This window comes from Tamandua tetradactyla, chromosome 8, assembly GCF_023851605.1.
Source record: "Tamandua tetradactyla isolate mTamTet1 chromosome 8, mTamTet1.pri, whole genome shotgun sequence".
Classification (NCBI taxonomy): Eukaryota; Metazoa; Chordata; class Mammalia; order Pilosa; family Myrmecophagidae; genus Tamandua; species Tamandua tetradactyla.
This window is the reverse complement of record NC_135334.1, coordinates 53,644,985-53,672,565: the sequence shown is the minus strand read 5'-3', so window position 1 is coordinate 53,672,565 and position 27,581 is coordinate 53,644,985. Positions and strand designations below refer to the sequence as shown.

The 27,581-nt window shown below is 38.0% G+C and overlaps 1 long non-coding RNA gene and 4 pseudogenes across 1 annotated transcript; 2 read left to right on the top strand and 3 right to left on the bottom strand.

Moving 5' to 3' along the window:
* Positions 1 to 27,581, top strand: part of LOC143645098 (tripartite motif-containing protein 43-like) — a 292,475-nt pseudogene that overhangs the window by 22,290 nt on the left and 242,604 nt on the right.
* LOC143644385 (tripartite motif-containing protein 43-like) lies at positions 353 to 6,163 on the bottom strand (annotated as a pseudogene).
* LOC143643870 (caveolin-2 pseudogene) lies at positions 13,987 to 14,584 on the top strand (annotated as a pseudogene).
* On the bottom strand, positions 15,091 to 20,528 carry LOC143644386 (uncharacterized). Its single transcript, XR_013156662.1, has 3 exons — positions 20,395 to 20,528; positions 19,766 to 19,886; positions 15,091 to 15,329 (listed from the first exon to the last, which is right to left on the bottom strand). It is a non-coding gene; the product is annotated as an uncharacterized LOC143644386 (long non-coding RNA).
* Positions 22,714 to 23,924, bottom strand: LOC143643869 (upstream-binding factor 1-like protein 1; annotated as a pseudogene).

The window sequence follows — 27,581 nt, the reverse complement described above, 5'->3', positions numbered from 1 at the left end:
TGACCCTGAGAATTGACCAGAAGGTTTTTACTAGGTGAAGATGAGGGAAAAGGATATTTCGTTCTGACACGTATGTGTAGATAACTGGGTCTGCTTCTGATGTGAAAACTCTGTTCCTGAATTGGAACATCATGATAGAATCACACACCCATATATCCTTGTAATTTCAGCAAGCTCCAAAACTGGTGAGCTACCACAGCACAGGTTCTTCCTAGAGGAGTACAAAGGAAATTTTAATTTAAATTAAATGGAATGAACAAAGCTTGCATTTAAAACTTTATTCATATTTAATAACAAAGTGACTTTAAAGTAGAACAACTTTGAAGACAATAAAATCTGTACTGATCTGCTTCAGTTCAGAAGGGCTGCCTCAGATATGTTGTTCTTTGGCATAAATTCAGGCTCTTGTCCTGTCCCTCCTCATGTACGGCCAGTATATAGGAAAGGTCTGACGGGGAAGTTGAAGGAGTAATGAAGGTCCAGATGAGGGACTCGTGGGTGACATTCAGAAAAGTGACACTTTTACTTTCACAATCATGGAACACACCAACCCACCATGAGGTTTCTGTATATACTGACAAAGCATCAGAGCCATGGTGAAGAGCCTGTAACGGTTATGCTCCTTCACACATAAAAGAAGAAATATACGTCCTCAGAGTCAACCAATGTGCCCTTCTTCCTTACCCGGGAATCCCTGCAGACTCTGAGAGCCCAATCCCTTGAGTCCACTTCCAGCTCCCAGTAGTGACAGCCTCGGTCCCCCCACGCAGCAGCATAGTTAGAGCTTTTAGGTTTAAAAGCTGTGTCTTGATGGTCACGTCTAACTCTCTCATGTCTCACGTCATCAAACAGCATGACATTGTGAATGGTTGTTTCATTATTGAAGGAAATGTTCACTGTGGAAAGGAAAGAAGGTTCTAGTTATAATCAAATTAAAAATCCCTATGAGGTGAGATGTCTGCCATGAGTCTCACTTGAAAAAACAGGCCAAGACTTCAGGGGCAGTTCTACCTGGGCAATATCAGATTTAAGGGCTCCCCATGTACGTACAGAATAAACAAATACCAAGTCACAGTGGAAAGCATTCCTTAAAAAAATTTTGGATTGTAATGGGGGTAAATATGTTGTCAACATCTGACTGATTACACATCATGGTACATAAAGGCCTGGAGACCTGGGCTTCCACAGCAAGTCCTTCGCAATGTAACTGAGCACAGCCCCTTTTCAGAAAAATAAATCCTAGATCGAAATAAAGGGTGATGGCATTGCCAGAGATTTTATGACACTCCTGTTAATCAAGCAAATTTACACATAAGAAAATCTAAATATATCTTCTTAGAAGGGGTTTCTTAGAATATTCTGTCCACTGTGCCTCATCTCTATCTCTATCTCTATCTCTGATGCTCATCCTCCAAGTTTAAGTCTACTGGACTAGAGCCTCATCCACCACCAAAATGCCTGGTTGTTGTTCAAAAAATCTTGTTTTCTGCATATAGTCATTTTATGTTTGCTCACTGTTTTTTTCTGATTATATCAATTAAATTGCATATTATAACAAATTCACCATCAAAATATTGTTTACAGTCTGAATCACAGTGCTCCCATCTCCTTCTTTCATTTAATGTTTTCATACTATCACACTACAAATAAGACCATAAATGCCTCTTCACAGGCTGCTCTCCTCTGCTAAATGAAAGGGTAATAAAGAGGGAAAGATTGCCTGTGGGAAACTGTCATGAAGGACACTGCATGGTCCCACCAATGGGCTGACACTCACCTCGGTAGCGGCTGAGCCTGTCTCTCAGCCCAGTGATGGATCCTGCGCTGAGCTCTGGCCTCACAGGCTGGGGCATGCGCAGCTGCGCTGACTCACTCCTGCAGGGGGAAGAGTCAGTTCATCTCTGTGGTGCCAAAGGCCCCATCATAATATCTAAGACAAGACATATACATTGAAGTGAAAATGTCCTTCAGCCCCTTTTCTGATACAGTACTGAACTCCACATTTGTGGAGTAGGATAGAGTTTTGGTAGTGAATACTTCCTGCTTCTTTTTCCTGCCTACTTCCCCTCCTTGCTTCTCAGTACATGACTTTCTCAGTGCCAGGGTAAAGCTTGGCCTTCCACCTCAATGTGTATTTGATTTTCAAATTGGAAATCACAGGTGACTGTCTTCTAGCAACTTGTGCTTTGATTCTTTTAACAAGGAAATCCCTGGGACACTGGTGTGATAAAAAGCAATGCTAACTTCTGATAAAAGGGGATATGGAATCTTATTTAGTAAAATAAAAGCATATCTATAGACAATCAATTTAATATAGTATAATGAATTATGCCTTGGATTTGTTAGAAATGGCTAGGTATCTTCAAAGCTCACATTGTACCTTAGTTTGCAATGAAGGGTAAACTTGCCTTGTCAGTATATCTCCGAAATCCTGTTAAGAGAAGAAAACTAAGATTTGTCAGATTAGAGTGCTTCTGCCATCCAGTCCTTGGCTTTAAAAAAGAACCAACTTCCATGATACCACCATTTTATAAATTACATATTCTTCTCCTTAATAAAAGATTATACCTGTGCCAACACCTTAACACTATCAAAATCTTGATAAATTCTGAACCACAAGTGTACTTAAGAGAGAGAAGACCTTGGCTAGTAATCATGGCAACCGAACATCACTGTCTCCAAAGTGGTTTTCCCAGAGCTTGTCCTTGGGGGTATTGTGCCCACTTATGGGTAATTCAAATCTAGGACTTCTAAAGAGGACTTGAACTTCCCCAGCTTCCTATTTATTGTCCAACTGAAGATAAAAGCAGAATGCCCATGTGTAAGTTGTTCCTTCTGGTGGATAAGGAGAATTTTAGAGGAGGCTGTTCTGTAGGGAATCCACTCTCACAATTCCATAAAGCTTTGTTGCTCATGGTTAGGAGAGGATTTGCAGTTCATATCTGTCTTGCCCAGTTAGGAATTAACATCCATATGAATAAATATGTATTCAGTAGCAAATAATTAATGGAGGTCAATCATGGCACTTCAACCAATATAAATATATCCCATGTGTGTCCTAGTTTTTACCTGGAGCATCTCCACATCTGGTTTTTGGCACATTATCATCAGTTCTTCATATATTTCCCTAGTTCTTTCCTCTTTTGAGTCATTATGGCCCCATTTTTCTTGAGTTGCCATGAAATACTTTTGCTTTCCTGTGTCAATTTGTCTAAATGATGTTTTTCTTCCTCATAGAGATCTGGATGCAAATTCTCATACGCAGCTTTGATAATCATTCTCCATAGACACACATAATCCTGCAAGGACATGGATTTCCTAGATCACATACCCAAGGTGACTTAAAAATCCTTCAATTAAAGCTCATCTGTTTCTCTTTGAATCATGACTTCTACCAATCAGTTACATACACGCGAAACTGAGACCCACACATTTCCCAGAAACATGTTCATCCATTTCTTTCCTTCATTGTTTTGCAATATCTCAAGATCCAACCCCCCCTTCCTTCAAACCAGTTTCATCCATTACTTTAGTTCCTAAAATGTCTGAAAAAGAACTTTTCAAAGTTAATTTATTTTCTCTCATATTTGAAAAACTATGATCAAGTTTTGGAAATATAAAATTTACAAAATAGAGAAAGTAAATTATTCTATGCAATATTCTGACCTCTTTGTCCATAAGTTAGTCTCTCATTCTGAAGTTCCTTACTCCACAGCCTGACAATTCAATCTTAGCAGAAATGTGGCTTTTTACTCTCAGGATTAGAAACCATCAGGCAAGGTTTTCCTAAAATCCCTACCACAGGCCCTAAAGATAATTTCTATTCTTATAGCCCTTTTCCTGTCCCCCTCGATCTATGAATGGGCTTGTCTTCTATTTAAGCCAGAGGTTCTCATACTTCTCTGCCCTTTTAAAGGCATTCATTCCCATTCCTTTGCCTATCCCCTCTCAATATTAATGTTCTCTGCCCCTTCCAATCCCCACCTTTGCCCCCTTCCCTAGGCTTTTCAAAGTTTTCTACTTTTTTATCTTACTTGAACAGATGTTCATCATACCTACTCGTCTTTCAGAACTCAACTGATTTTGAAACTGAGAAATTCGTCACCTCCCTAACACTATATGACTGAAGTTCCCTAAACCCCTGTCTGTGTCCACCTGTTAGCCCGTTGTTCTAGTTTGCTAGCTGCCGGAATGCAATATACCAAAAACGGAATGGCTTTTTAAAAGTGAAATTTAATAGGTTGCTAGTTTACAGTTCTAAGGCCGAGAAAATGTCCCAATTAAAACCAGTCTATAGAAATGTACAATCAAAGGCATCCAGGGAAAGATACTTTGGTTCAAGAAGGCCGATGAAGTTCAGGGTTTCTCTCTCAAGTGAGAAGGAACATGGCGAACACAGTCAGGGCTTCTCTCTCATATGGAAGGTCACATCGCGAATACGGTGTCATCTGCTAGCGTTCTCTCCTGGCTTCCGGTTTCATGAAGCTCCCCAGGAGGTGTTTTCCATCTTCATCTCCAAAGGTCACTGGCTGGTGGACTCTCTGCTTCGTGGTGCTGCAGCATTCTCTGCTCTCTCTGAATCTCTCATTCTCCAAAATATTTCCTCTTTTATAGGACTCCAATAAACCAGTCAAGACCTACCCAAATGGGTGGAGACATGTCGTCCCTTAATCCAGTTTAACAACCACTCTTGACTAAATCACATCATCCAGGGAGATGATCTCATTGCAGTTTCAAACATACAGGATTGAATAGAGATTATTCTAACTTTATGAAATGGGACTTATATTAAAACATGGCTTTTCTTAGGGGGCATGCTTCCTTTCAAACCAGCACACCCGTCTAACACATTGTTCCTTTTTCTTGTTGCTAATATATTAGGGTTTAGAAACCTTAACCAAGAAGCATGTTATCCTACACTGAAAAAATGGATATTTTCCTACTATTCACCTATTCACATAGTCTCGTGGAATACTATGACTTAAGTTCAAGTCCTCTAGGTATATGTCTCAAGCATGTCTGCCTCAAATTGGTTCTGAAGGAAACAGACTCAAACTCATCATGCACACATGAGGGTTTCTGTTTTCTACATTTAGATTTCTCTGATTTTCCTAGATCTCTTCCCACAGAGATCTCATCTGCTTTAGGAGCTTCAGCTGTAAAACAGCTATGAATTTGAGCACCAGAAAAGCAAATATTACAGATTTCAGTCCCTGAAAGAGAGAGGCAATTGATGTTAGATAAATGAACTATAGGAGAGTATAAGGATGATATTTCCCTGTTTACCCTCCACATTAGTCAATTCTTGGAAAACTCATACAATACAACCACAAAATTTAACATAATTCTTTGTCTAAGTGACTGTTCCATGAGGAATTCATATAATATGGCTGATCTTCAGATGAGCATCTTGCAATAGACTTTTGGCTGATTGATGCTAGTCCCATCCCCTCCACCATATTCTTACCTTACTTCTTTGTCCAATATTAGTAACTATGTTCCCAAAATAAAAAAAAATAAAAAAAAACCTCTTTGCAACTGTAGTTTTGATCACCAGCAACTCTTACTGAAAAGGAGGGGTTTACAGTTGCCTGAGCATTATACTACATAATCCAGATCATACCATTCATTTAATCACCACCCCATTTGAATGCAAGTCCCATGAAGGCAGGTATATGTGTGTATTTAATCATAACTTTATATTGGTGCCTAGAAGAGTACCTAGGAAACACTATACATTCTAAAAAAGAGTAGATTAATCACTCTTGATCCTCAATTTCCTTATGTCTTAGCAATTGTATTACCACCTCTCAAAGTACTCTCAGAGACATCACTTACCCGGTAATTCCCAGCAGCCTGTTCTATGGAAAAGTGTTTGTGACTCTCATGCTCCTGAAGAACTCAGAAATTGGCAGAAATTTTCTTGTCTAATACAAGACTCCAAATACTTCACAACAACATTGGATTGAGGTCTGTGCACTGTGAGTTTTCCCTGCATGTGGGGCACTGGGCAGGAGTTTCAGCTTCTTCCCAGGAGAGACAGAGACAGGGCCTGCAAAAGCTGAGCCCACAGCCTATGGTGACTGTTGTCTGTAAAGTAGTTAGGCAGATAAAGGAGGTGAGTTCTCTCTGGAAGGCTTGACCGATGTGTGAATCCATTTTGCTGAGGTAAGAAAATCAGAAGTTTATTATTCTGCTTTATCAAGACAAAGGCTGAAGCAAATTTTTAGTCAAGTCACAACTTGGAAATACACTCAGTAATACACTTGTGTCTACAGCAGAGTAGCATTCGTCTTCCATATGACCCCAATGGGAAGATGAGACACAAAGAGTGTCACAGGAAATGTCGTTGGTTATATATCCTACAAACTTCTAATGACCTCTAATGACCTAACCTCTTTTCTACTCTTTAAATGCATTCCAGTTTTCTTGAGATATTTCCTTAAAAGATCTTTTGGGATTGAGTAGTTTGACCCAAAACATGGCCCCAGGGGTTGGTTTTGTTTGTTCTGAAAATCAATTATAAAGGTACTGGCCCAGGATTAGTTTATCAAAGGGCATTGGATTAAATTCTTTTAGCTCAGTAATTAATATGTCTTAATTATATCTTTGCTGTTCTTTGTTTTTTTAAACAGAATCCACCAACCAAAAACAATTATTGAATATATAATAATTAATAAGGACTAAATTCCACTTTATAAATTGCATGAGTTTAAATGGGAATCTCTTATATAAATATATTAAGCAGTTGAATTTTCTCTCCTATTTTTGTAGGTATACCTCTGTATCAAGCAAAGCAGAAATTGATAAGAGAATTGCTATACCTTCTATGTATGTCAAGTTGCTATGAAGCATCCCTTCACATTGTGAACAGATGTGATTATCATGCAATAATAACAACCAACAACAGAAAACAAATCAATCTTTTCAAAATCAATTTTGAAATTATTAAATTTGGGTCCTCATTTCCACAGAAAATGAATAAAGATGGCACTCTCATTTCTGATATTTCTTCGTGTTCACCAGTGACACTGTTCTGAATGCCAAATCATTTCCAGGCTTCTAGAAAATTTAAGCCAGGAAACTGATATTTCCGAAGAGATAACATGTACTACCTTAAACAATATTTTCCTCAAGTCATCAAGGAACAATCTATAAGTTGCAGAATATTCTCTCTTCTATCTTTATTTTTTATGCAGTACTTGTAAAGCAGAATGTAAAACATTTAGTCATGGAGAATAAAATACTGCTAACCTGTTTCAGGATCTATACCCGGCACAAAATTACAAGATATTTGGCAAAAGCTTTCTGTGTCTTACAATCTACAAGAACAGTTGAGGAATATATAAAATAATAGAACAAAAGTTAACCATCATGTGAATTCTAAAAATATATAGCAAGAATAGTTTTCTGATGGATAAATTAAAATTATGCTTTTATTTTTTTTAACTTCTTTGGGTTTAGGGAAGCAGCAGGAACTCCTCCCTTGCAAACTGTGTACTTGCCTAAGAAATAAATCAATGGTTTCACCAATTTTTGCTGTAAAAGTAATAATGTGGGAGTCAGTTGAGGGGCCAATACCTCACAATGTGGTAGGAGTATCTTTCAGTGGTCTCCACAGCCTGAGGAGTTTCAAAGTCACTCTGTCTGTTCTGGAGAAGAATGAGCCTGGTTACTTGGAGGTCCTTTTATTGAAACTGAAGACCACACCCAATTCTCTCATGTGATTAGATTTTATGAGTCTTAAATGTTAATATAGATGATTAGATTTCTTCAAATACAGAGGAAAAGTTTTCCTAATCTCCATAAACAAACCTCTTCAAATATCTCATGGAGTCACTGATTTGCAACTAATGAATCCTCAAATTCTGTATTTGTATCTAGCTGTTCCTGATGGAGGCCTTTTTTTTTTGTTAACAAGGGCAGGCACCAGGAATCGAACCCAGTTCTCCAGCATGGCAGGTGAGAACTCTGCCTTCTGAGCCACCGTGGCCCACTCTCTTTCCTGATATTTTAACCACATATTGGAATAAATTTTTCATGATAGTAAGATATTTGCTTATGGTAGATCATTTTACATTCATTCGTCACATAATTATGTTGTATCAGATTTTAAGCACTGTGCTAAGTAGTGGGAATATTAGCAAATAAGACAAATAAAGCACTTACCAACCGATACATTCAAAGTTCAAAAGAGGATGATCCTCTGGGTTAGTCAACTTTGTTCTTCCTTTTCAAGGAAAGGAAACTATTTCAAACTGGCAGCCATCGCCCTCTGAGGCCCTGCCTATGATTGGGGTCACTGTGCATGGGCAGGACCTGGTCATTGTAATTCATGGACACAAAACCAAACTCCTTTCCAATTCTTAGGTAAGTCCCCTCATTCCTGTGCCCCTTTAACATTTTACCTTCGTGACACATGCTTTCTCTGAGACACCTTAGTGTCAACTGCTCAGTAATGCCAGTGGAGACTAGCGAAAGGATGGGGTGAACAAATTCCAGAAGGCCAAACTGATTTTCAGCAGATTTGAATTCATCCTCATCAGAAGGAAACAGCTCTTTGTAGTTCTTATTTGGAAGCAAAATGGAAATTTGCCACTGAAAAAGATGTTAATAGCTAGAAACACTCATCCACTTCATCAACATGAGACCAGCTTTCCCCGAAATAAAAGACTGTCAGTATCCACCCACTTTTCTCACATCGTTCCCTGTAGAATTTCTACAGGAAAAAGAAAAACAAGTGTAATGCTATACATAAGAGTTAACTATCATTTTGCTTCCCCTCTAGTATCCTTGTATTTTAAAACTAATGCATATTTTATCTTTTCTTGATGAAATAATCATAACAGAAATTAAATTATTTTTTATTCCTAAGTATTTTATTCTTTTAGTTGCAATTGTAAATGGAATTTGTTTCTTGATTTCCCCCTCAGATTGTTCATTACTTGTGTATAGAAACACTACAGATTTTTGAATGTTGATCTTGTAACCTGCCACTTTTCTGTACTCGTTTATTAGCTCTAGTAGTTTTGCTGTGGATTTTTCAGGGTTTTCAACATATAGTATCATATCATTTGCAGACGATGATAGTTTTACTTCTTCCTTTCCAATTTTGATGCCTTGTGTTTCTTTTTCTTGTCTAATTGCTCTGGCTAGAACTTCCAACACAATGTTGAATAACAGTGGTGATAGTGGACATCCTTGTCTTGTTCCTGATCTTAGGGGGAATATTTTCAGTTTTTCCCCATTGAGGATGATATTAGCTGTGGGTTTTTCATATATTCCCTTTATTATTTTAAGGAATTTCCCTTGTATTCCTATCTTTTGAAATGTTTTCAACAGGAAAGGTGTTGAATCTTGTCAAATGCCTTCTCTGCATCAATTGAGATGATCATGTGATTTTTCTGCTTTGATTTGTTGATATGGTGTATTACATTAATTGATTTTCTTATGTTGAACCATCCTTGCATACCTGGGATGAATCCTACTTGGTCATGATGTATAATTCTTTTAATGTGTTTTTGCATACGATTTGCTAGAATTTTGTTGAGAATTTTTGCATCTATATTCATTAGAGAGATTGGTTTGTAGTTTTCTTTTTTGTAATATCTTTGCCTCGTTTTGGTATGAGGGTGATGTTGGCTTCATAGGATGAATTAAGTAGCTTTCCCTCCACTTCAATTTTTTTGAAGAGTTTGAGCAGGGTTGGTACTAATTCTTTCTGGAATGTTTGGTAGAATTCACATGTGAAGCCGTCTGGTCCTGGACTTTTCTTTTTGGGAAGCTTTTTAATGACTGATTCAATTTCTTTACTTGTGATTGGTTTGTTGAGGTTATCTATTTCTTCTTGTGTCAAAGTTGGTTGTTCATGCCTTTCTAGGAACTTGTCCATTTCATCTACATTCTTGTGTTTATTAGCATAAAATTGTTGATATTATCCTGTTATTACCTCCTTTATTTCTGTGGGGTCAGTGGTTATGTCTCCTCTTCCATTTCTGATCTTATTTATTTGCATCCTCTCACTTCTTCTTTTTGTCAATCTTGCTAAGGGCCCATCAATCTTATTGATCAATAAAATCAAATCAATAAGAAATTAAATTATGATGAGCAAGATATTTTCACATCATGAGAGTTAAGGAGGAAGGGGCACATAAAGAGGTTGTGGTGAGGCAATATGTTTTGGGTTCTCAGAGGCATTGCATAGTTTCATCCCCAAAGAGAGGTCTGCCTACTTAGACTACAGTCAAAACAAAACAAGAAATCAAATAGCAAAATAATTACAGTTTACTGACATTGATTGCCAAATTCTCCCCCATCTTGCTTTTGTAACAGGCAAAGCCTCATGTCTTCAGGAAACTGCTTTATGTTGCTCAACAGAGAATATGATGAATTAAGGAGAATAATTTGAGAGTTGCTCCCAGAGATGTAAGTATTCCGTTAGCCATGGAGATTTTTGGTTTTGGATAATCTGTTTGTGTAGCTAGTACTCTGATCACTCTGAAAATATTTTTATTCTATGTTTTCTACAAAAAGTGCAAATGTTTCCCAAACATTACCAGGAATCTGAAGAAAGAAGTGGTTAGACAAAGAAAATGATGGGAGTCAAAGTGAATCTTCCCCCAAAGTAACAGCATATGCAGACAACATTTCAGTGTCATGGCAACATGGGATAGAAAAGAATTCATGTCACTGAGGTTGGACTTTCTGTCTTACCTGGAGCAGCCCTGTGTTGGGAGGTCTCAGACAAGTCACTGTACATTTTCCTCAGGCTTTATTCTTTGAATAATTTACACTTCACTGTCCTTGAGTTGTTGGAGAATCTCTTCTTCTCTCTACAGTGTTTCTACATAGAGATGCTCCTCCCCTTAGAGAAGTAGGTGCATCATCTAGTATTGAGTCCTGATCACCACGTTCCTTAAAACCACATAATCCAGCATGGATATTGCAGTAGAAGGATCAACTACTCTTGCTCCCAATACAAAACTTCAGAACTTAAATATTCTTTCCTTGGTTTCATCAGGTAAGAGTTACATGAACTTTCAGTCCCATAACCGAGTCTTGAATATTTGCTAGTCCTTTCTGTCCATCTTTCCCTGTGCTCAAATATACTCCCCGCCCCCCACTTAAACTAAGTCCCCTAAATGGCTCCAGAATCCCTCCCTATGGTGCTTCCTGAGGATATTTACTCAATCAATATTCTCACTTTCACCTTCACCTCAACTTTCTTCCATTCCTCATGTTGTTCTACCTTGTTCATATAAATATTTAAATATATTTATGTATACGCATAATATACAGATTCAAAACAAATAAGAGCTTACTCTGCTGTTTCTATGGCAACTACTCTATTTCTCATCTCCTTTACAGCCAAACTTAGGCAATGGTGTCTTTATACTGAGTACCTAAGAAGCTTTATCCAAACCTTCACAGTTAGTCTAAGAGAACACACTAGGTCCTGGTTACACCTTATATAGCTTTTTTGTGTGTGTGCTATTGTTACAGTGAACTGTATACTTGAGATTATATATAACCCATTTTAAACTGTTACTGTTCCCTGGGAAGTCATCACTATCCTTCCAGTGGTAACTTTTTTTAGGTAAAAAGTCTATGTAGCATTATACCAACATTCAAACCAAATAAAATAGTTTCATACTCATGACAGATCGCTGGATTTTATTTGGTTCTTAATTTAGATTTCTTCGTGCTTCCTGAGCCATTTTCCTTAAAGTTTCCATTTCCTTTAAAAGTTGCTTCCACAAAAGAACCATGAGTTTTAGTGACAGAGAAGATATTGTTATCAATTGTATCCAATTTTCACCTATGTGAAAAGGCAGTGATTGAGTGAAGTTATAATCTTCAGTTAAATGTCTTGGTCACATGTTTCCACAGTAACCTAAATTTATTCTCATATTTGGAGAATCATATCGGAAGTGACAAAAACATGTAATAGAAACCTTGAAGGGACCCTAAGGAAAACATCCATTTCCTGAGAAATTTGCTCTTAGATGTTTGTATAACCTAAAACGGAACCCAGCTTGCCTCAGAAGTCAGTGTTCCTGGTACCACCTTTTCCACAATGAACCAATTCCACCTATTTGGCCAATGGTTCTAAGTAAACTCCTTTCAAGAAGGCTTAATCCCTGACTAAAGTGTCAAAATTGGTCAAGAACAGTAAAATAACATACTATTGTCTTGGGATATACATTGAAATATGTCGCCTCCACCAATGTTATTCTCATCAATTTCATTGTTATAATTCTCATCTTTCTTTCTGACTTATAATCTGAAAGATTCTATTTTACCTTATAGGCATCATGTATCTGCTTCCTCACAGCCCATTCCTCTTGTCTGTATCAGTGTCCACAGAGCAGGTTCTTGTTAACTTCACAGAAGACTCCTTTGGTCCTTGTGGGTCCCACAGATCTGAGGCTCACAGCTCTGCCTGTGCAAGGTCTGACTTTCCTGGCAAAGCATTATCTTAGCACAGAGATGGTCTGGTAACAAATACTTTTCCTCTACTTCATTCTGTAAATTCGGAAGCCAGAAGGTCCCTACCCATTCTGCTATATTTGGGCCAGTTTCTCCATCTCACACATGGGATTGCCAAATTTGTTTGTTTGTTTTTTCAGTTTGAGTGTTTGGATTTCTATAACAGAGTATAATAAAATGATGAGGGTGGGGAGAAGTTCTCACCTTCAGTTTTGACATCTGAGAACCTCACCCTGGGCGCTTGTCATCACGTCTCTTCACTCCATTGTGGTCCATGTTTTGTACAAAGGTAAGTATTGCACATACATAAACCCCAAGGAATAGTGCAGAAAGCAGGGTTACCAGCTACAGAGCTGTCACCTCCCCTAGACTCAAAGGACAAATGGAGGGAGAGGTTACTGAAACTTAGAGTCATATAAAGTAGTAGCCTTGCAATGAGTCATGATCTTTTGAGAAAACTTCCAGACCCAAGCTACCTTGCAGGTAATGTTATAGGAAAATAAATACACTAACCTTACACATTTTCATGACAGCATTCTCTCTCCAGGGCTCGCAAATCATCTAACACAGCTGTAAGCCAGAGAGGAATGGAAAACTGATTATGTGAGTCTCCACAGTGGAAAAGTGCGGAGAGCAGACCTGGAATGATGAATATAAGCTCTCATCACTGCTGATTCATCCTGTCTTGTGATTCCATAACACCATGTGACAAAATTCTCTTCAAATCAAAGTGAGGAGTGAGGTGAGCCCCTTCCGTGGTGCTCATCTTAGAAGACAGTGTCTAAAATGTTAAATACCCACAATTTCTACATGAAATTTTCTCTCTAATTTTACATTAAGGAGACCAGCACTTATGCATTCCAGAATTACTTCAAATAGAAAAGTAAAATTGAGAGTTTAAATAATCACTACTAATTGCTATTCTGAAATCTACAATTTAATTCTAATTGGGTGCTATTGACTAAAGTAAAAATATCTATTGACCTAGTCCTAGTGCCTTAATTTACTATAAAATGTCATTGCACTCCCCAAATAATGCAGATCCCTAGCTTCTGGAAGAGTGACTCCTGCTCCTTTCTCTTTCCAGTTGCTTTAATTCAAAGAAATCTACTTTACTCTCTTCCCCACCTTTGGCGTATACACATGTATTCCTTTTCCTACCAAAGGAATTCCTATATGAAAATCTATGTTCAATGTTATTTCAAGAGACAATTGTTCCATGTATTACATCTAATTCCAAATTATAATTCTGCTATTTTTAAATATGTGATATGCTATGTCTTATGTCCTTGATGTCCTTCAGACTGTCTCACGTAGAAGGCTAATAAATTCCTTGTGCTTGGGATGAAGATGGAGAGACGAGAACCCACGAAAGTAGAAGAAACAATCGAGATATTTTAGAATTTGTGGTCAGGAAGGGGCGGTGGAGAGGGCGGACAGAAGCCATCTTGCTTGTTGCATTTGGCCCCCACCTCCCCATGCCACCAGGCAGCGCTGATGCTGGGAACGAGAGCCAGGAGCTGCGTCCGGGAGCAGGAAGCTGCCGCCACCCACAACACTCCCGGCTCCCAGGCTGGGTGCAAAAGAAAGGGAAGTAGGGCAGGACACAGAGCCGCGCCCGCGCACCCTGCGCAAGAAAGCACATGTCCAGCTCTTCAGGCCTACAGCCGCCACAGCGGGTTGGACTATGGCGATCCCGTGAAGTTTCGGGACTTGGGCATGGACCGGGATTCTCACCGGCCCCACTGGCGTCACAAGCTGGGTTTCGAGGATGTGATCACCGCGCCGGTGTCTATGCACTCCTTAGAGAAATGTGGATCTGCAGCCATGCCTTCTTTGAAATCAGCAACTATGTGATCCATAAGTTCTCCGTGGTGTTCCTGAGGATTCTCCTGGACTTTGATGCGGGGATTTTCTTTGCCACCCTCAGCTGTCTGCACACGTGGATTTTAATGTCTTCGTAAAGACCTGCTTAATGATCCTGCCAGCAGTGCAGACAACATGGAAGAGTGAGACAGATGGTGCCATTGTCCCATTGTGTACAAGCCTAGGACACATCTTCTCTTCTGTCAGCCTGCAACTGAGCCATGACTAATCACCTCAACACCAAATGTACTGGCAGAACCTGAATGAACATTCCTTTGAATATTCTCATAGGTGACAAATATTCATTGAATGAATAATTTATTTTCAAAATTGCCAGAACTGGTGAACATATAGGATGATTGAACTGAAATACTACTGGGGGCCAAAGCTCATGAATGATTACATTATGAAACACATCCTCTTCAAGGTAGATACAAAAGAAAAATTTCAAAACTGCCTTAGGCTATCGCAGAATCCATGGAAAAGACTCATGATTATTCCTTAAAGAACTACTACTCATTTGGCTATACAGATTCTACTGTGTTCGTTAAAAAGTGAGTCTCATGACTTTATTGTTACACCTTTTATTTAAGATGATTTCTAAGAATGTTTGGATATGCTGGTAATCCAAAATTATTTGATTAATTAAACATCTATTTTAATAAATCATGTATTATCATTTCAAACAGCTATTGGCTGTTTGTTTTAAAGTACAAATATACACACACAGTCATTAAAAAACTTTTAATTTTTAAGAAGGGTGCATATCATTTCCCTATTTCTGAACAGTATTAACTGCTTTTAAAATGAATTTTTATTGAGATTTGCTGTTAACTATTTTATATCTAAGATTCAAATTCTGCAGGAAGCAAGCAGGTCCAGGTGTCATGTATAAACATATTGGTTTTTTTACTGGGGTGGTTGGGCAGGCAAGGAGATTTCTTCAATGATCATAATGACATTTTTAATCCTCCCTAAAAAAAAAGAGAGGGATTTTATTAGTTGTACAAAAATCACAATGTAAAATATTAATTTTTTCATTTGGTTTGATAGCCCAATATTTATATTCCACAGTATCTCCTGCTATGCAATGGCAATTCTTACTCTACTAATTATTTGACCTTATTTCTACCTCAAGTTGCATTAAGGGTCTGCAGTATATTCCTCTTCATTTATATTAATGAATTTTGATAATCCATATATAAAAATGATAATTTACATACTACTATAACTATAAATATTTATGCACTGATTGTACTATTATGGTGATGGGGAAAATTTTAAATAGCCCTAAACATCTTTATATAACGGGGATATAATAACAACGTAACTATTTCTTTGTACAGCTAATTCAGACAAGTGCTATCTCAGAGTGCTATCTCATCTATTTCTTTTGTGTTCTCAAGCAAGAACACAACTGGAACAGAATTTTAAATGATGTAACAGGGCACATAAGGGCATTCCTGATCTTTCAACTATATAATATTCATATACAAGAAGTGAAACTATCAGTTTTATTAAATGGTTTTAAGTAAAAGTGCAAAACACAAAGATTTCTTCTTCCTCTACTGGAGTATTAAAAATGTGTCAATCTAATTATCGTTATCATGAAAGTCATATATAACAAACTAAGTTTTTATAATAAATAGATACGGTAAATCAGGATACTTCATATCTCAGTATAAAGATAAAACCTGAACTGAAACTACTGAGTGGATTGTACAATAATTGAGGAAATATATTTGATATGAAAATTCAGCTTTAAAACATGTATATGAGGAACTCATAAAATCTAGAAACATGTTAAAAATTAGGTAGGTAGTAGTTTAGCTTAGTTTTTCCACATGTAAAGTGTCAGCAAGATAATATTGTTCTTAAGTGTGACTCTATATAAGGCATTAATACTTCATGCACATATTACAGAAAATAAGTAGATACTTCTGTTTTTCTATATCATGTAGTGGTATTTTTAGAGCTTTGAGAATTCATCATTTCTGATGACTCAGGAAAAGAGGTTCTACCTCAACTATATGGTGTTGATCGAGTTCAATTGGCACCTCCTCAGCTCTAAAAGTCAGAGGATTTATGTGAATGGAATTCTCTTGGAAGTGGTGATATAAATTAATAAACATATGTCAAAATATTTGTCATACTGCAAAGGACAGAGACAATTCTAAAGAGCCTAAAATGTAGCTATTCTTATTTGAATGTCTAAGTAGACCTAAGCTACACGAAAAGAATGCTAAAAGGAAAATATCCTTGCAACTCTTGCCTTTCTCCATTTTCACAAAATATTCCATATAGGTCCCTCAAGGGAAGTGAAACCGCGCGGGGACCACCCACTCCGCTCTTGCACTCCCTCCCGTGCTCCCGCATGGGGCGGGGCCTCTGAGTTAGTTCCCCTGAACACCCTGAGTAAAGGGGCGCATCTGGGTCCTCACCAAGTAGTAGGAGCGAAATCCGGAGGGAGGTTCATGGAAGCCTCAGAGCTTAGATTCCGGAGAAGCCAAGAGCCGGGTAAGGGAGCCCCTGCCCCTCCTGATGGACCTCGCAGACCTCCCGCCCTTCGTTCCAGGAGGGGACGTGAAGGTGGAAGAGGACCCCGAGAGGACGCATGAGCCGCCGTCCTCTCGCTCCCGGCGTGTTAAGAGACCACTAAGAGCCTTTGGGTTCCTTGAGCACAGCGCATTATAAGTCCAGCAATCCGAACGTCTTCCTTCCCTCTTCTGATTCCGGTGGACTCCCGGGTGAAGAGAACCTAGGGGGACAGCATGGGCCGCTCCCCAAGTTCCCAGGAGCCGGGACCCCGAAACGCCGCCCCTCCCGAGAGCGCCCCCTTTGCTTTCCCGGCTCGGCACAGCCACCAGGTCGGAGGCAGGAGGCAGGAGGAGGAGGCCACCGCACCCGCCCACGGCCCTCGAAGCTCCGCGTGGGCGCCGCAGCATCCTCAGGAAAACTCTCGGAATCTCCCGGGAGGTCGGCCGCCTGGGAAGGAGGCAGCTCCAGCTCTGAGTAACCGAAGCCTGCAATGGCAGCTCCCCCTCCAGCCCCGAGCAGTTAGTGGGAGCCCGGGCTCCACTGACCCGCGTGGACGCGGGAACCAGGGCAGAGCCTCACCGCCCACTCGGGCTCGGAAAGGAAGGTCGCTAAGCGGCGGCCTGAACCCGAGGAGCGGCTGGGGGCCGGAAGCACCCCGACTTTCAAGGTTAGTAGCCTCTGAATGGGACCCGCTACCCTCCTGCTACCCTGATAGCTCAGACATTGAGTTTGATCTGCAAAGCTTCCACTCTATTCAAGGAGAAAGTCATCATGTACTGCCTTCATTGATTTGGTAATTTTAATTTACACGTTAATTTTTGAAAGGGAAAATTCATATTGCTACTATTAAATGCAAAGAAGAATCACTCAGATGTTTAAAAATTAACACCAATCCTGTGCAAACTGGCTAAATTAAAAAAAACTTAAATACATAGACCATAAGTAAAATAAACCTAATCCATTTACAAAAAAAGCATACAGCACAATAAGTAGGTTCAAGAGGTGACAAATTGTTTAAAGACAGTTATCTATAAAACAAATCACATGACAATAACCTCAATCAGTGGATCTGTTGTTTTCCAAATCGTTCATCCTTAAATGTACTATGTATTGACAGTTAGCTAGAGTTTTGGAGACAGCATCATCCACAGTGAATCTCACATAGGATTGAGTGCTCTTCTGTATTCCAATTCTACTTTGCTTATAATTCTCTAAAATTGCACAACATTTTAAATTTATATTTCATTTAATGATTTTCTCATTTTCTGTCCCCCCAAAACACGTGTTTATTGACAGTAAAAGATTCAATTGCAGGCCAGTTTAATTGACTTGCAAGTACTAGTTTAAGCTACACCAGAACAGTGTAGATTGGAATAAAAATATAATGGAAAATGATTAGCGATAAGGACATTTAAGTGAAGACCTCCAGTGGTAGAATCTACCGATATAATAATACAAGAGAAGTGTTGTAGTTGTTTTTTCTTTTCCTAAACTGCACATGGCAGAACCGTCTATATTTTGTGGCACACTCATGTTCAGGTTAGGGCCTGCACCTGGGAAGTGATCAGACGTGTAGGAGTCAGCATAAGCTAGGTGACATTGTGTTTAGAAAGGTGAAGTAAAAAACTTAGTACTTAACTAAGATTTTACTTCTTGCTCAGAGTACATTGTTCACTTCAAGTTGTTTTGGCTTTTTTCCATATTGTCTGTATTTTAGGGTCAGTTTCACTCTGTAATATTGTTGGTTGTGAGGTAGAGAGAAATTGAAACAAAATATAGCAAACCACATGATGACGACTGTTATTTCTTCTTCCTAAACAGGCTTCATGTCAGTCCTGTTCACATTTCATTGGCCAAAATATTCCACATGACCCTGAATCCCAAAGAAAGTGCCAATGAAGTTTGGAGTCTCTCTCAGCTGCGAGGGCCCATGGCCACCTCTGCTACCTTTCTCTCCTCATTTCATAAGGCTTCCTGGGGGCATTTTTCTTTGGCATCAAAAGGTCTCTGGCCGTGTGGGCTCTGTCAGCACTCCTGTTGGTGTCTTTGCAGTGTGGAATCTTCAACTCATTATCATGGGGAGAAGGTCTTTCTATTATCTAGATCTTCTTTAATTTCTTTAGCCACGTTTCATAATTTTCAGGGTACAAATCTTTCACTTTCTTGGTTAAATTTAGTTCTAAGTATTTTACTCTTTTGGATACTTTTGTAAATGGAATTATACATTAATTTTTTCTTTGCTCATTGCTGGTGCATAGAATAATTTCATTACTAGAATTTTATTTATTTTACCATATTATCTTTCTAAATGTTGTACATCAGAAGAAGCATTCTCAATGGAATTAAGAAAAAGGGAAATATGGATGCTGAATGAAATACAGAAAGGAAGGAATCACCCTACCTTTTTTTGTGACTCTCTTATGAGCCAGGCATTTCGTAAGCACTAATTCTAATTTATATAATATTTGATTATAAATTTGTTCTCAATTCCCAAAATATGTAGATGAGAAAATGGTTAGTCAAAGAGATAATTATTTAAACAATTACATTTTGTAATTTCAAATTCATAGTTTTCCTCTATGTTTGTACATATCCAGTATTGATCCTTTTTTTGACAAAATAATGCTGGCTCCTACTAATTGCATTTACTGGACAGTCTTCCTTACTAGGCACTGAGAGCATGAGGGCAGGAATTGTAGCTTTTATCTCTGTATCTCCTCCAACTAGGACAAGGCTTAGAAAATAGTAGGTGCTGAATGAATTTGAAAACATATGATGTGAAACCACAACCAAGCCTGAATCTGTTTACCTCATCTTTTAGAAGGTGTTACAGGCCTTACTATAATGTAGTAGCAAAAGTCCTTTATGGTACCTGCTGATTTTGAGGTAAAGCGTCATCTTTAAATCTAATCTTGCAAATTTACTGTTGAGTAGGGCAGTGAGTGGCAAAATCTGCATCTGGGATTTCCACATACATTCAACACTTCAGCCATCTAGAACGTATGTAAAAGTAGATAAATCCTTATAGATCATGGAGAATAAAAGCGTATATTTGCAGTAAAATATATTATATACATAAATATATTGCACAGTGCTGACAGCGCCTATAAACCTCTAGATATTGTAGTCGTTATTTGTATCATCAATGCCTTGGGCTTCCTTGCTTGCTTGTTTATTCAATCAGAACTCAAAATGGGCTTTAATAAATAGTCATTTCAATAAAAGACATAAAATATGTTTAGGAGACTGACACAGAGTTATATATAAAATTTGCAAAGAATTTTGTCTTAAATTTAAAACATTTTCCTTTTTTCTCTCAATTGCCAAAATGTTTGTAAATCATCAACTATTGTATTATATTTGTTTAACTCAACTATATCTTCTGTCTATTCTGTGTTTAAAACAGGCCAATCTTAGAAAAAAATTATATAATCATCTAAGATCATTTATTAAAAACCTCTGACAACTTGGTACACTTATGACCCCTCACCAGGGACTCACATTTACGATTGTGTGACGAGAGAGTAGATCACCTTCACCGTGTTTGTGGAGTTAGGAGGATCTATTAGTGTAGCATGGAAAAGATATGGGCAGTTGGACATGTGATGAGATCATTGCCAAAGGAGCTCATGCTTAAGGAAGAGTGACTTTTGGAATTTTCATGAATTATGATCTATTCTGGAATTCTAGATTGGTGCTTCAGAGGAAAATGGTGATGGATGTTAATGAAATCATTTGTGATCTCAGTTTCTCTGGCTAAATGTAACAGTTTGAAACTGGCACCCCAGAAAGACCGTGTTCTTTTAATCCATTCCTGTGGGTGTTAACCCTGTTATAGGTGGGACATTTTGATCATTTCAATTGAGATGTATCCCACCTCTTTCAAGGTGATTCTTAATCCTCTTACTTAAGTCCTTTAAGAGGATCAAAGAACTAAAAGAGTTGGAATTAAGGGAACCATATGAAGAAAAGTCCAAAGAAGTTAAGAGAGGACCTGCAGAAAAGAGAGGAATCCACTCAAGCCAGTAGATGAAAGCAACAAATCCTGGGAGAGAAGGACCAGCAGATGCGAGCCCTGTATCTTTCCATGTGACAAATGTGTCCCAGATTCTGGCAGCCTGTCTTCAGAGTCCAGAAATAATCTAGTTGATGCCTTAAGTTGGACATTTTCATGGTCTTAGAACTAAATTTGTAGACTAATAATTTCCCCTTGTTAAAAGTCAGAAGATTTCTAGTGCGTTGCATTTTGTCAGCTTTAGCAAACCAAAACACTGTATATGCACTTAGATATCAATTTGTACCTGCAGAGTGTAAGACTGGATGATTGAAACATGGAGTATAATGAGTTCATGCTGGAAAGATGTATAGACTAAGATGAGAATATGCAGATACCCATGAAAGAGAAAGCAGCAAAGTAGATTGAGAAGAACAACTCACAAAATCGGGATTTTAGGATAATTGAAGGAAAGGAATGACCAAAGAATAGGAGACATTCAGTAAATATATTAAATGTATGATCCAAATAACTGTCATCTCATTTCCCTTCTTCAATTTGTTAGCTATTTGAAGAGCCATCTCAAGCATCACTTGTAAGAAGGCACACCTGCCATACAGTGGTTTTTCCCTGCACAGTATAGTACCGAGTTGATAGACCCTTTGCATATTTAGCATTTTTTCCCTAAGTTATCTGCAAAGAGAAATAGAGCAAGTGTTAATCCAGTCCAGTCTGTGTGTCTAGAACAGTTTATTGGCAAGCTTTTCCTTTTTGGATCGTCTTCTTCTCACTATATATTTTTTCAATTTTCTAGAAAAGAAAGGGAAGTCCTATGGCTTTAATTTAATATTTAGTAAGTGTCCTTTTTTTTCTGCAGCTCTTATTACTCTAGAAAAAAATAAAATTTTGATAATTAAAAATGAAAATTAAGATTGAGTGAATTGATAAATATGTTCATAATCCTTGCATAAATATGATTTTCCTGATATTGGAGAGGCTGAGAAAATTTGTCTAAATTCTAAGCATATCAACACAATGTAACAAAGTAGATTTATTTCTGTTTCATGACAAAGGTTTAATATTAGGTGATGTATTAATAAAATTACCCATACCTATGGAAAAATTAGGTAGATGACAAAAGAGATATGATGAAAATGAATATATATATATATCATGGAATAAAATCATCTAAAATATAAGTAAATAGATATTTTATTAGTATATTAAAGTTCATTTCAAGTTTCTCTGTCAGCATAATTTTAACAATTGCAAATCCAGTAAACCTTAGCTTACATAAGCAAAACAAGAGCATACCATCACAATTTCTTAACATTCTCTGGATATACAACCCAACACATTTAGAAAGACAAAGGAACTAGTGGTGTAACAATTGCAAATCTTAGAATTATTTTCAAATACACATAATTGCTCACTTACAATAATACTTGTGAATAATAAAGCAACTCACCAAAATATCTAGGAATCCAAAGGGACAGCTGCACAGATAGGAGAGTGGTCACAGATTCATTGAGTATCCCCCTACGACCTCTGACACCTAGAAGATAAGGAGAGCAAAATTCTCTTTCAAGAATAGTCAGTTTGATCCCAGGTGTCCTCCACCACCCAACCACCTCATTGTTTATTCCAAGAGATCTAATTCATGGCGTGCCTCAGGGGAAATTAAATTATGTGGCTGGGTTTTTAAAGTTATATTCTCCCAGGAGGGCATTTGCAGGGGCAAAGAGAAGCATCTTCCTCTTGATAAAGATACCCCAGACATTTGCTGAAAGTTCTCTTTCCAACTTTCTTTAGGGTAAAGACCCAGTTCACTTACAGTCTGAGTCAGGGGAGTCCTCTGAGGAAGTTGAGCCCTCAGACTCACTGTCTTCATTTACATCCCCACTGCTGAAATTTGAAGACTTATGACTTCATCATCTTCCCCATTCTCCTTCTTAATTCGTTTTGATCCTGATGAGGGATAGTAATCATCCAAACTAGTTTCTGATGAATGTGTCCCTGGAGCCTGCAGTCCCTGCCCCTCTCCATGTCTTCCTGGCAGGCTCCTAATTGATGGGGACAGCAGAGCTGTCCTTCTGAACTTGGGGCTCCGGCCTCCAATCATATCCATCCATATTCTTGTGCTTAGCAGTGGTGGATTCTCTATAGGCAGCATATTCCTTGGGAGAAAAACTCTTGAGCCAAAGATCCATGTGCACCTTTTACTTTTTCTGCAGATTCTCAGCAAGTTTCTCATATTGACTCTTCAGGCACTTTGGGATGTGCTGCCAGAGTCTTCCAATCTCCACCATGCGCCTTCTCTCTGACATATGGTGCAAGTCACTTCTCTCCCACAAATCCTCATGGAACTTGTGGTATCCATTCATTGGAAGCTTCATGGGCTCTCCATAGAATTCATCTTATTGGAAAACTCATTAGATTCTAGAAGAGAGCCCATTTCTTTCACATTTTCTTGAAAACTTTTTTCAGTTTGGGCTTGGTGTTTGTTGAGGATATCAAGTATCCTGGAATTCTGGAATATATCATGGTGTTTTTCCCTGAACTGAGCAAGTTTTCCTTAAATTTCTGTTTCTTCTTCTGGAAATCTTCAAAATATTTCAGCTTCATCTGCTCTGGGAGCTCCTTGTATTTCTTAGACAAGACCTTGGTCAGCTCCTGCTTTTTCAGCTCAGGGTGCATTTGGGTGAACTCAAAGCACTTCTCTGAAGATGCGGAAATAAGCTGTAAAGGGCTTCTTGGGAAAATCTGGATGTTTCTTGTGTTTTTTGCTTTTGTGGGGATTTTTCACAAGTCCTTGAGGCTTCAGGACTAATTCCATTAACGTGCGAAGCTTCTTCAAGTTATGAGAAAGCTCTAACCATTTGACTTTGAACATTTCTTGAGAAAACTCTTTAAAATCTACTTTTCTCCCAATCCAAATGAGGCTGGGTTGCTTTAAACTTGTATTTGTCATTAGACGGAAGGTTATTCTGAATGTTTCTTCTTTACACCAGTGGATTTGGCTTTTAGGCAATGCCATTTCTAGGTCTTTGAGTGACTGATGTGATCCTTAATCCAGACACCTCTGCAGGAAATCAAAACCTTTCACTGAAGACTTGGAGGTTATTTTTGGAAATCCTGCAGTATGTATGATAGAAATCTCTGAAGAGAAAGAGAAGGAATGTTACTCTTCTGTTATAGCATAAATAAAACACACACACACACACACACACACACACACACACACACCCCTTGGAATATGTCCCTTCTATAATTTACCTTTAATTTTTGCTTGTTTGTTTGTTTGCATGGTCAAGCACTGGGAATGGAAGCCGGGTTTCTGGCATGGCAGGCAAGAACTTTGCCACTGAGCCACCATTGCCCGCCCTGCCTTTAATTTTGTAAAAGGAAAATTTCCCAGCTTCTAAGTTGAGATTTATGTTTAGCTTTCATTTGCACTCTCAAAAATCCTCTCTCCTTCCCCCAACTTGCCCCCATCCCATCTCCCACAATTTCATCAAGGCCTACCTTAAATAGAACTGAATGAGACAAGGGAAAGGTCCCAGGAAAGTTGAGTTAAAAATTCATATGCAAAGAGAAATGGCTAAAATGGAAAGAAATGGCTCAGATGATTGTGCTGGTTTGAAATGATGTATGTCCCCTAGACAAGCCATGTTTTAATCTAAATCCCATTTCATAAAGGCAGAATAATTTCTATTCAATACTACATATTTGAAACTGTAATCAGGTCATCTCCCTGGAGATGTGATTTAATCAGGAGTGGTTGTTAAACTGGATTAGGTGATGACATGTCTTCACCCATTTGAGTGGGTCTTGATAAGTTTCTGGGGTCCTATAAAAGAGGAAGCATTTTGGAAAATGAAAGAGATTCAGAGAGAGCAGAGCAGAACAACATATTCACAAGAAGCAGAGTCTATCAGCCAGCGAACTTTGGAGATAAAGAAGGAAAATGCCTCCTGGGGAGCTTTATGAAACAGGAAGCAAAGAGAAGAAGCTGGCAGATGATGCCGTGTTCGCCATGTGCCCTTCCAGATGATAGAGGAATCGTGACCGTGTTCCCCATGTGCCTTTCCAGCTGAGAGAGAAGCCCTGACTGCGTTCTCCATGTGCCTCCTCACTTGAGAGAGAAACCCTGAACTTCACTGGCCTTCTTGAACCAAGGTATCTTTCCCTGGATGCCTTAGATTGGACATTTCTATAGACTTGTTTTAATTGGGACATTTCTCGGCCTTGGAACAATAAACTAGCACCTGATTAAATTCCCCTATTTAAAAGTCATTCCGTTTCTGGTATATTGCATTCTGGCAGCCAGGAAACTAGAACAATGGTCATGACTGAAGGTGCAGTTGAGAAGCTGGAAATTGAAATAAGACAAACCAAGGAAGTCCTTACCCCCCCAAAAAATGCAGAAACCAAACCAAAAAAAAAAATAAATAAATAACACACATATCTCACTGTGAATTTGAACCTGAAGTAAATGACGGGTCTGTAAGTTTTCTGGACTCTGTGTATCTAGTGCATCTGGTTAGCTGTATGTTCTCTCTTTAGAGAGCAAGGATTTAATGAGAATTAGAGCATTTCCAACATTTATGTGGAAACTGCTTCTTATCTTTAAACCTCAGTGAAAGTTTTACCTCCTTCAGAAAGCCCTACTCAATACCTGCCACCTACAGGAACTTAAACTAATGGTAGATCTGATTCCTACTATTTCCTCATCTCCATTTATCTCCAGTTACCAATCTTGCCTTTCCAAATCGAATATCTCTGGCACATATTTCTTCTAGTCATGTCCCAAATTCTCATAACCCCTTCAGTATCATTTTTAGGATAATCTTCCATTTTAAGAGTAAGTTCCACAAAAGACAACTTTCAAAAAATTAAATCAAACATTAAGTAGTTCCAGATCTTGCTTAATTGGAGGGTGAAAAAAAGAAGTGTGACATGGGGCACCCAAGCGTGAAAAATTATGGAAGGAAGGAAAGTGAACATCAATATCAGACTTAAGAGTCAAAGGGAAGGTGAACTTCTGAGTTGAATTCTGAATATTTGCAAATATCATCTTTTAAAACTATGTCATATCCTCAGTAGAGAATAAAAGATACACCCTTAATGTATCAATTTACAAATTTTACTGGATGAGTGAAGAATTAGTAATTATAATATTTCAAGATGAGATTGTTAAGAGTAGAATTAGAGACTGAATTTGGAGTTGAACACTGAAAAAATATTATCCAGATATTATACTCCAAGATGTAGAAGAGACTCTTGGGGAAGATTTTCTGTAATAGAAAATAAAAAACTGCAAAGGAGTGAAAGCTTTGAAATACATGAAGTATTGAGAAAAAAAATTAGACTCAAAAGCTATTGAGTTTTAATTTCAAAAATCAAAAAAGGACAATTTTATCAGGGTCCTTAGAAAACTAAGAATGCAGAAAAACTAAAAGAAGTGGGAAAGTAATTGGACAAAATAATACATGAGAAAATAGCAAAAAGATACAAAAATCAGACAAATCCATACATTGTGTTTATGGTCATGATTTACTGTCATGATTCAGGAAAAAATAAGTTGTTTGTATTGAAATTTCAAATATTTTGTATGTTATGATTGTGTAAAATACAAAATCATACATATTCTAAGAATATTTGAACATTAGAAATGAGATGTATCATTTTTGGAAATTGAATATAGAAAGGATAATTTGGTCTCTTTTCAATTATTTTTTAAATATATGATGTTGTTTGTAGCACAGTGGAAATGAAAATACAGTTTGTTATGTGGTACTTTTATAAACCAGGCCTGTTTCCAAATTGTAGTGGGTTGAATAGTGTCTCACAAAATGGAAATATCAAAGTCTTAACCTCCAGTAACTGTGAAATGTGATCTTATTTGGAAATAAGGTCTTTGCAGATGTAATTAAGGATCTGAAGATGAAATTGTATTTGCTTTAGGATGGTCCCCAAATACAAAGACTGGTGTCTGTATGAGAGGGAGATTTGAGACGAAGAGACATAGGAAGGTCATGTGAATTTGAAGGCAGTGGTTGGAGTTTTGTTGCCACAAGCTAAGGAACCCCAATGTTTGCAGGCAGAAACCAGAAGCTCAGGGAGAGGCAAGGAATGGGTGGATATTCCCTCAGAGCCTCTGAGGAAACCAACGCTGATCTTGGACTTCAGGTCTCTAGAACTATGAGAGAATAAACTTCTCTTGTTTTAAGCCACTCTGTGGTAATTTGTTATGGCAACCCTAGAAAAGTAATATACAAGTGCTTTACTCTTAGCTCATTTTCTTCCTCATAACTTTGTGAGGTTGGTTTACCATTAGTATCTCATTGTATAAGTGAGGAAACTAAGACAATTAACAGTTTTATAACTTGCCAAAGTTACAGTGATGGTAAAAATAATTTTTAAAAATAACAAGAGTGGAAACAACTCAAATGTCTAGGAACTAATGGATGAATGAACATAATGTAGTTTATCCATACAGTAAAATAGTATCCAGATATCAAAAGGATGAGCTGCTAACATAGGCAACAAGGATTTGAGAACATTATGCTAAGTGAAGTAAGACAAACACAAAAGACCACATGTTGTATGATCACAATTATATGAGATATCCAGAATAGGCAAATTCACAGGAACTGAAAATAGATTAGATGTTGACAGGGCCTGGAAGGAA